Genomic DNA, 7,164 nt, shown 5'->3' with positions numbered 1-7,164 from the left:
GTAGCCCTAGTCGACATTGCTCATTCATGGAATCCAACATCACTCGTCCATAAATGTAGCCCCAGTCCTACATTTCTCGTTCATGGAATCCAACATCACTCGTCCATAAATGTAGCCCCAGTCCTACATTGCTCGTTCATGGAATCCAACATCACTAGTCCATAAATGTAGCCCCAGTCCTACATTGCTCGTTCATGGAATCTAACATTACTAATAATAATAATAATAATGCATTTATTTTATATAGCGCTTTTCAGGAAGCCCAAAGACGCTTTGACAGAGTGCAAAACATAATGCATAGCAAAACATAAAGACAATTGCAAAAAAGAAGAATCAATAGGGAAATATTCAAAGCACAAAGGAGGGAGAAGGAGAGGAGATAGTCAGGGGTTAGATGCTGTGGGTTAAATGTTGAATGCAGTGTTGAACAGGTGGGTCTTGAGTGATGTTTTGAATGTGGTGAGTGAGGAGGAGTCTCTGATGGTGTGAGGTAGCGAGTTCCAGAGGGTGGGAGCAGCGATGGAGAAGGCCCTGTCCCCCCAGGATCTAAATTTGGTCCGGATGGGGGGGGGGGGTCAGGAGGTTGGTACCAGCAGAGCGGAGGTTGCGGGTGGGAGTGTGTCTGGAGAGGAGGTCAGCCAGGTAGGATGGGGCCAGGTTATGGAGGGCTTTGTAGGTCAAGAGGAGGATTTTGTACTGGATTCTCTGGGAGATGGGGAGCCAGTGAAGCTTGTAAAGGACGGGGGTGATGTGGTCACGGGTCCGGGAATGGGTGAGTAGACGGGCAGCGGAGTTCTGAATGTATTGGAGTTTATTGGTGATTGTTGAGGGTGAACCATAAAGGAGGCTATTGCAGTAGTCCAGACGGGAAGTGATGAAGGCGTGGATGAGGGTTTCTGCAGCCACGGAGGAGAGGGATGGACGGAGACGGGCGATGTTTTTCAGGTGAAAGAAGGCTGTCTTTGTGATCTGTTTAGTGTATTTGTCGAAGGAGAGGGTTTGGTCAAAGATGATGCCAAGATTCCGGATGTGAGGGGAGGTGGATACTGGGAAACCGTCGATGTTGAGGGCAAAGTTATGGGTGGACTTGGTGAGCGTTTTTGGGCCAATGATGATTATTTCAGATTTATCACAGTTAAGTTTGAGGAAGTTGATTTGAAGCCAGGATTTTATTTCAGTGATGCAGTTTGTCAGGATAGAGTGGGTGGCGATGGCGGTGGAGATGGACTTGGTGGAGATGAAAAGCTGGATGTCATCGGCGAAGCAGTGGAATTGGAGACCATGACGGCGGATTAAGTGACCGAGGGGGGACAGGTAAAGGATGAAGAGGAGGGGGCCAAGAACTGAACCTTGGGGGACACCTTGGGGGAGGGGAGCAGTGGGGGATTTGCAGTTATTGATGGAGATGAACTGACGTCTGTCAGAGAGGTATGATTTAATCCAAGAGAGGGCAGTGCCGGTAATGTTAAAGGTGGTTTCAAGTCGGGTGAGGAGGATGGTGTGATCGATGGTGTCAAAGGCGGCGCTGAGGTCGAGGAGGATGAGAATGTTGAGGTTGCCAGCGTCAGAGGAGAGGAGAAGGTCGTTGGTGATTTTGAGGAGAGCAGTTTCAGTACTGTGGTTGGAGCGGAATCCGGATTGGAATGTTTCATACAGGTTATTGGCAGAGAGGTGATGTTTGAGTTGAGTGGCTACAGCGCGTTCCAAAACCTTTGACAGAAAGGGTAGGTTGGAGATGGGTCTGAAGTTATTTAGGGTGTCAGGGTTTAGTCCAGGTTTTTTCAGAATGGGGGTAACAGCAGCAATTTTGAGGGATGGTGGGACGATGCCTGTAGACAGGGAGGAGTTTATTGTTGCAATGATAAGTGGAGAGAGAGCAGGAAGGGAGGCCTTGACAAAGCTGGAGGGGATGGGGTCAAGAGTGCAGGTGGCAGTTTTCATTCCGATGAGGAGTTCAGAGAGGTCAGTAGGGGAGACTGGGGAGAATTGAGACAGGGGATGGCAGGATAAGGGGGGGGCAGGTGGTTGGAGGGGGAGCGGGTGTGGCGGTGGTCAAGCTGTTGTAGATGTTTTCAATTTTGCGTTGGAAGAATGAAAGGAAGGAGATGCAGTTGTCTATTGTGAATGACTGGGTGGTGGTGTTCAGGGGGCTGAGGAGTTTGTTTATTGTAGAGAAGAGTGCTTTTGGGTTTCCGGAGCCAGAGTGGATAATTTGAGAGTAGTAGGCGGAGCGGGCGCGGGAGAGGGCATCTTTATAGTGTTGTATGTGGTCCTTGTAGGCCTGGGAGTGAACTGTGAGACCTGTTTTATTGCGGAGTCTTTCAAGTTGGCGAGCACGAGTTTTCATCAGGCGGAGTTCAGGGGTAAACCAGGGAGCAGAATGGGTGAAAGAAACTGTTTTGGTTTTTATAGGCGCAAGTTGGTCAAGGCAGGAGGAGAGAGTGTGGTTGTAGTAGTCAGTGAGGTCAGAAGGGGTGTGGAGGTCAACGAAGGGAGAATTACTACTAGTCCATAAATGTATCCCCAGTCCTACATTGCTAGTTCATGGAATCCAACATTACTAGTCCTTAAATGTCACCCCAGTCCTACATTGCTCGTTCATGGAATCCAACATTACTAGTCCATAAATGTAGCCCCAGTCCTACATTGCTCATTCATGGAATCCAACATCACTAGTCCATAAATGTATCCCCAGTCCTACATTGCTAGTTCATGGAATCCAACATTACTAGTCCTTAAATGTCACCCCAGTCCTACATTGCTCGTTCATGGAATCCAACATTACTAGTCCATAAATGTAGCCCCAGTCCTACATTGCTCGTTCATGGAATCCAACATCACTAGTCCTTAAATGTTGCCCCAGTCCTACATTGCTCGTTCATGGAATCCAACATTACTAGTCCTTAAATGTAGCCCCAGTCCGACATTGCTCGTTCATGGAATACAACATCACTAGTCCATAAATGTAGCCCCAGTCCTACATTGCTCGTTCATGGAATCCAACATTACTAGTCCTTAAATGTAGCCCCAGTCCTACATTGCTCGTTCATGGAATCCAACATCACTAGTCCTTAAATGTAGCCCCAGTCCTACATTGCTCGTTCATGGAATCCAACATCACTAGTTCATAAATGTAGCCCAGTCCTACATTGCTCGTTCATGGAATCCAACATCACTAGTCCTTAAATGTAGCCCCAGTCCGACATTGCTCGTTCATGGAATCCAACATCACTAGTGCATAAATGTAGCCCCAGTCCAACATTGCTCGTTCATGGAATCCAACATCACTAGTCGTTAAATGTAGCCCCAGTCCGACATTGCTCGTTCATGGAATCCAACATCACTAGTTCATAAATGTAGCCCAGTCCTACATTGCTCGTTCATGGCATCCAACATCACTAGTCCTTAAATGTAGCCCCAGTCCTACATTGCTCGTTCATGGAATCCAACATCACTAGTCCATAAATGTAGCCCCAGTCCTACATTGCTCGTTTATGGAATCCAACATTACTAGTCCTTAAATGTAGCCCCAGTCCTACATTGCTCGTTCATGGAATCCAACATCACTCGTCCATAAATGTAGCCCCAGTCCTACATTGCTCGTTCATGGAATCCAACATTACTAGTCCTTAAATGTAGCCCCAGTCCTACATTGCTCGTTCATGGAATCCAACATCACTAGTCCATAAATGTAGCCCCAGTCCTACATTGCTCGTTCATGGATTCCAACATCACTAGTCCATAAATGTAGCCCCAGTCCTACATTGCTCGTTCATGGAATCCAACGTCACTAGTCCATAAATGTATCCCCAGTCCTACATTGCGAGACCATAAATGTAACCGCAGTCCTACATTGCTAGTTCATGGAATCCAACATTACTAGTCCATAAATGTAACCCCAGTCCTACATTGCTAGTTCATGGAATCCAACATTACTAGTCCATAAATGTAACCCCAGTCCTACTTTGCTCGTTCATGGAATCCAACATTACTAGTCCATAAATGTAACCCCAGTCCTGCATTGCTAGTTCATGGAATCCAACATTACTAGTCCATAAATGTAACCCCAGTCCTACATTACTAGTCCATAAATGTAACCCCAGTCCTACATTGCTCGTTCATGGAATCCAACATCACTAGTCCATAAATGTAGCCCCAGTCCTACATTGCTAGTCCATAAATGTAACCCCAGTCCTACATTGCTAGTTCATGGAATCCAACATTACTAGTCCATAAATGTAACCCCAGTCCGACATTGCTCGTTCATGGAATCCTACATTGCTAGTCCATAAATGATATCCAGTCCTGCATTGCTAGTTCCTGGAATCCAACATTACTAGTCCATAAATGTAACCCCAGTCCTGCATTGCTAGTTCATGGAATCCAACATTACTAGTCCATAAATGTAGCCCCAGTCCTACATTACTAGTCCATAAATGTAACCCCAGTCCTACATTGCTCGTTCATGGAATCCAACATCACTAGTCCATAAATGTAGCCCCAGTCCTACATTGCTAGTCCATAAATGTAACCCCAGTCCTACATTACTAGTCCATAAATGTAACCCCAGTCCTACATTGCTCGTTCATGGAATCCAACATCACTAGTCCATAAATGTAGCCCCAGTCCTACATTGCTAGTCCATAAATGTAACCCCAGTCCTACATTGCTAGTTCATGGAATCCAACATTACTAGTCCATAAATGTAACCCCAGTCCGACATTGCTAGTTCATGGAATCCTACATTGCTAGTCCATAAATGTAACCCCAGTCCTGCATTGCTAGTTCCTGGAATCCAACATTACTAGTCCATAAATGTAACCCCAGTCCTACATTACTAGTCCATAAATGTAACCCCAGTCCTACATTGCTAGTTCATGGAATCCAACATTACTAGTCCATAAATGTAACCCCAGTCCGACATTGCTAGTTCATGGAATCCTACATTGCTAGTCCATAAATGTAGCCCCAGTCCTGCATTGCTAGTTCATGGAATCCAACATTACTAGTCCATAAATGTAGCCCCAGTCCTGCATTGCTAGTTCATGGAATCCAACATTACTCGTCCATAAATGTAACCCCAGTCCTGCATTGCTAGTTCATGGAATCCAACATTACTAGTCCATAAATGTAGCCCCAGTCCTGCATTGCTAGTTCATGGAATCCAACATTACTAGTCCATAAATGTAGCCCCAGTCCTGCATTGCTAGTTCCTGGAATCCAACATTACTAGTCCATAAATGTAACCCCAGTCCTGCATTGCTAGTTCATGGAATCCAACATTACTAGTCCATAAATGTAGCCCCAGTCCTGCATTGCTAGTTCCTGGAATCCAACATTACTAGTCCATAAATGTAACCCCAGTCCTGCATTGCTAGTTCATGGAATCCAACATTACTAGTCCATAGATGTAGCCCAAGTCCTACATTGCTCGTTCATGGAATCCAACATCACTAGTCCATAAATGTAACCCCATTCCTACATTGCTCGTTCATGGAATCCAACATCACTAGTCCATAAATGTTGCCCCAGTCCTGCATTGCTCATTCATGGAATCCAACATCACTAGTCCATAAATGTAACCCCAGTCCTACATTGCTCGTTCATGGAATCCAACATCACTAGTCCATAAATGTAGCCCCATTCCTACATTGCTCGTTCATGGAATCCAACATCACTAGTCCATAAATGTAGCCCCATTCCTACATTGCTCGTTCATGGAATCCAACATCACTAGTCCATAAATGTAACCCCAGTCCTACATTGCTCGTTCATGGAATCCAACATCACTAGTCCATAAATGTAGCCCCATCCCTACATTGCTCGTTCATGGAATCCAACATCACTAGTCCATAAATGTAACCCCAGTCCTGCATTGCTAGTTCCTGGAATCCAACATTACTAGTCCATAAATGTAACCCCAGTCCTGCATTGCTAGTTCATGGAATCCAACATTACTAGTCCATAAATGTAGCCCCAGTCCTGCATTGCTAGTTCATGGAATCCAACATTACTCGTCCATAAATGTAACCCCAGTCCTGCATTGCTAGTTCATGGAATCCAACATTACTAGTCCATAAATGTTAACCCAGTCCTGCATTGCTCGTTCATGGAATCCAACATCACTAGTCCATAAATGTAGCCCCAGTCCTACATTGCTCGTTCATGGAATCCAACATCACTAGTCCATAAATGTTGCCCCAGTCCTACATTGCTCGTTCATGGAATCCAACATCACTAGTCCATAAATGTAGCCCCATTCCTACATTGCTCGTTCATGGAATCCAACATCACTAGTCCATAAATGTAACCCCAGTCCTACATTGCTCGTTCATGGAATCCAACATTACTAGTCCTTAAATGTAGCCCCAGTCCGACATTGCTCGTTCATGGAATCCAACATCACTAGTCCATAAATGTAGCCCCAGTCCTACATTGCTCGTTCATGGAATCCAACATCACTAGTCCTTAAATGTAGCCCCAGTCCTACATTGCTCATTCATGGAATCCAACATCACTAGTTCATAAATGTAGCCCAGTCCTACATTGCTCGTTCATGGAATCCAACATCACTAGTCCTTAAATGTAGCCCCAGTCCTACATTGCTCGTTCATGGAATCCAACATCACTAGTCCTTAAATGTAGCCCCAGTCCTACATTGCTCGTTCATGGAATCCAACATCACTAGTCCTTAAATGTTGCCCCAGTCCTACATTGCTCGTTCATGGAATCCAACATTACTAGTCCTTAAATGTAACCCCAGTCCTACATTGCTAGTTCATGGAATCCAACATTACTAGTCCTTAAATGTAGCCCCAGTCCGACATTGCTCGTTCATGGAATCCAACATCACTAGTCCATAAATGTAGCCCCAGTCCTACATTGCTCGTTCATGGAATCCAACATCACTAGTCGTTAAATGTAGCCCCAGTCCGACATTGCTCGTTCATGGAATCCAACATCACTAGTTCATAAATGTAGCCCAGTCCTACATTGCTCGTTCATGGAATCCAACATCACTAGTCCTTAAATGTAGCCCCAGTCCTACATTGCTCGTTCATGGAATCCAACATTACTAGTCCTTAAATGTAGCCCCATTCCTACATTGCTCGTTCATGGAATCCAACATCACTAGTCCATAAATGTAACCCCAGTCCGACATTG

The sequence above is a fragment of the Myxine glutinosa genome, chromosome 7 (genome assembly GCF_964187855.1).
Source record: "Myxine glutinosa chromosome 7, kmMyxGlut1.1, whole genome shotgun sequence".
Lineage (NCBI taxonomy): Eukaryota > Metazoa > Chordata > Myxini > Myxiniformes > Myxinidae > Myxine > Myxine glutinosa.
The sequence above is the reverse complement of the archived record's forward strand: the minus strand, read 5'-3'. Positions refer to the sequence as shown.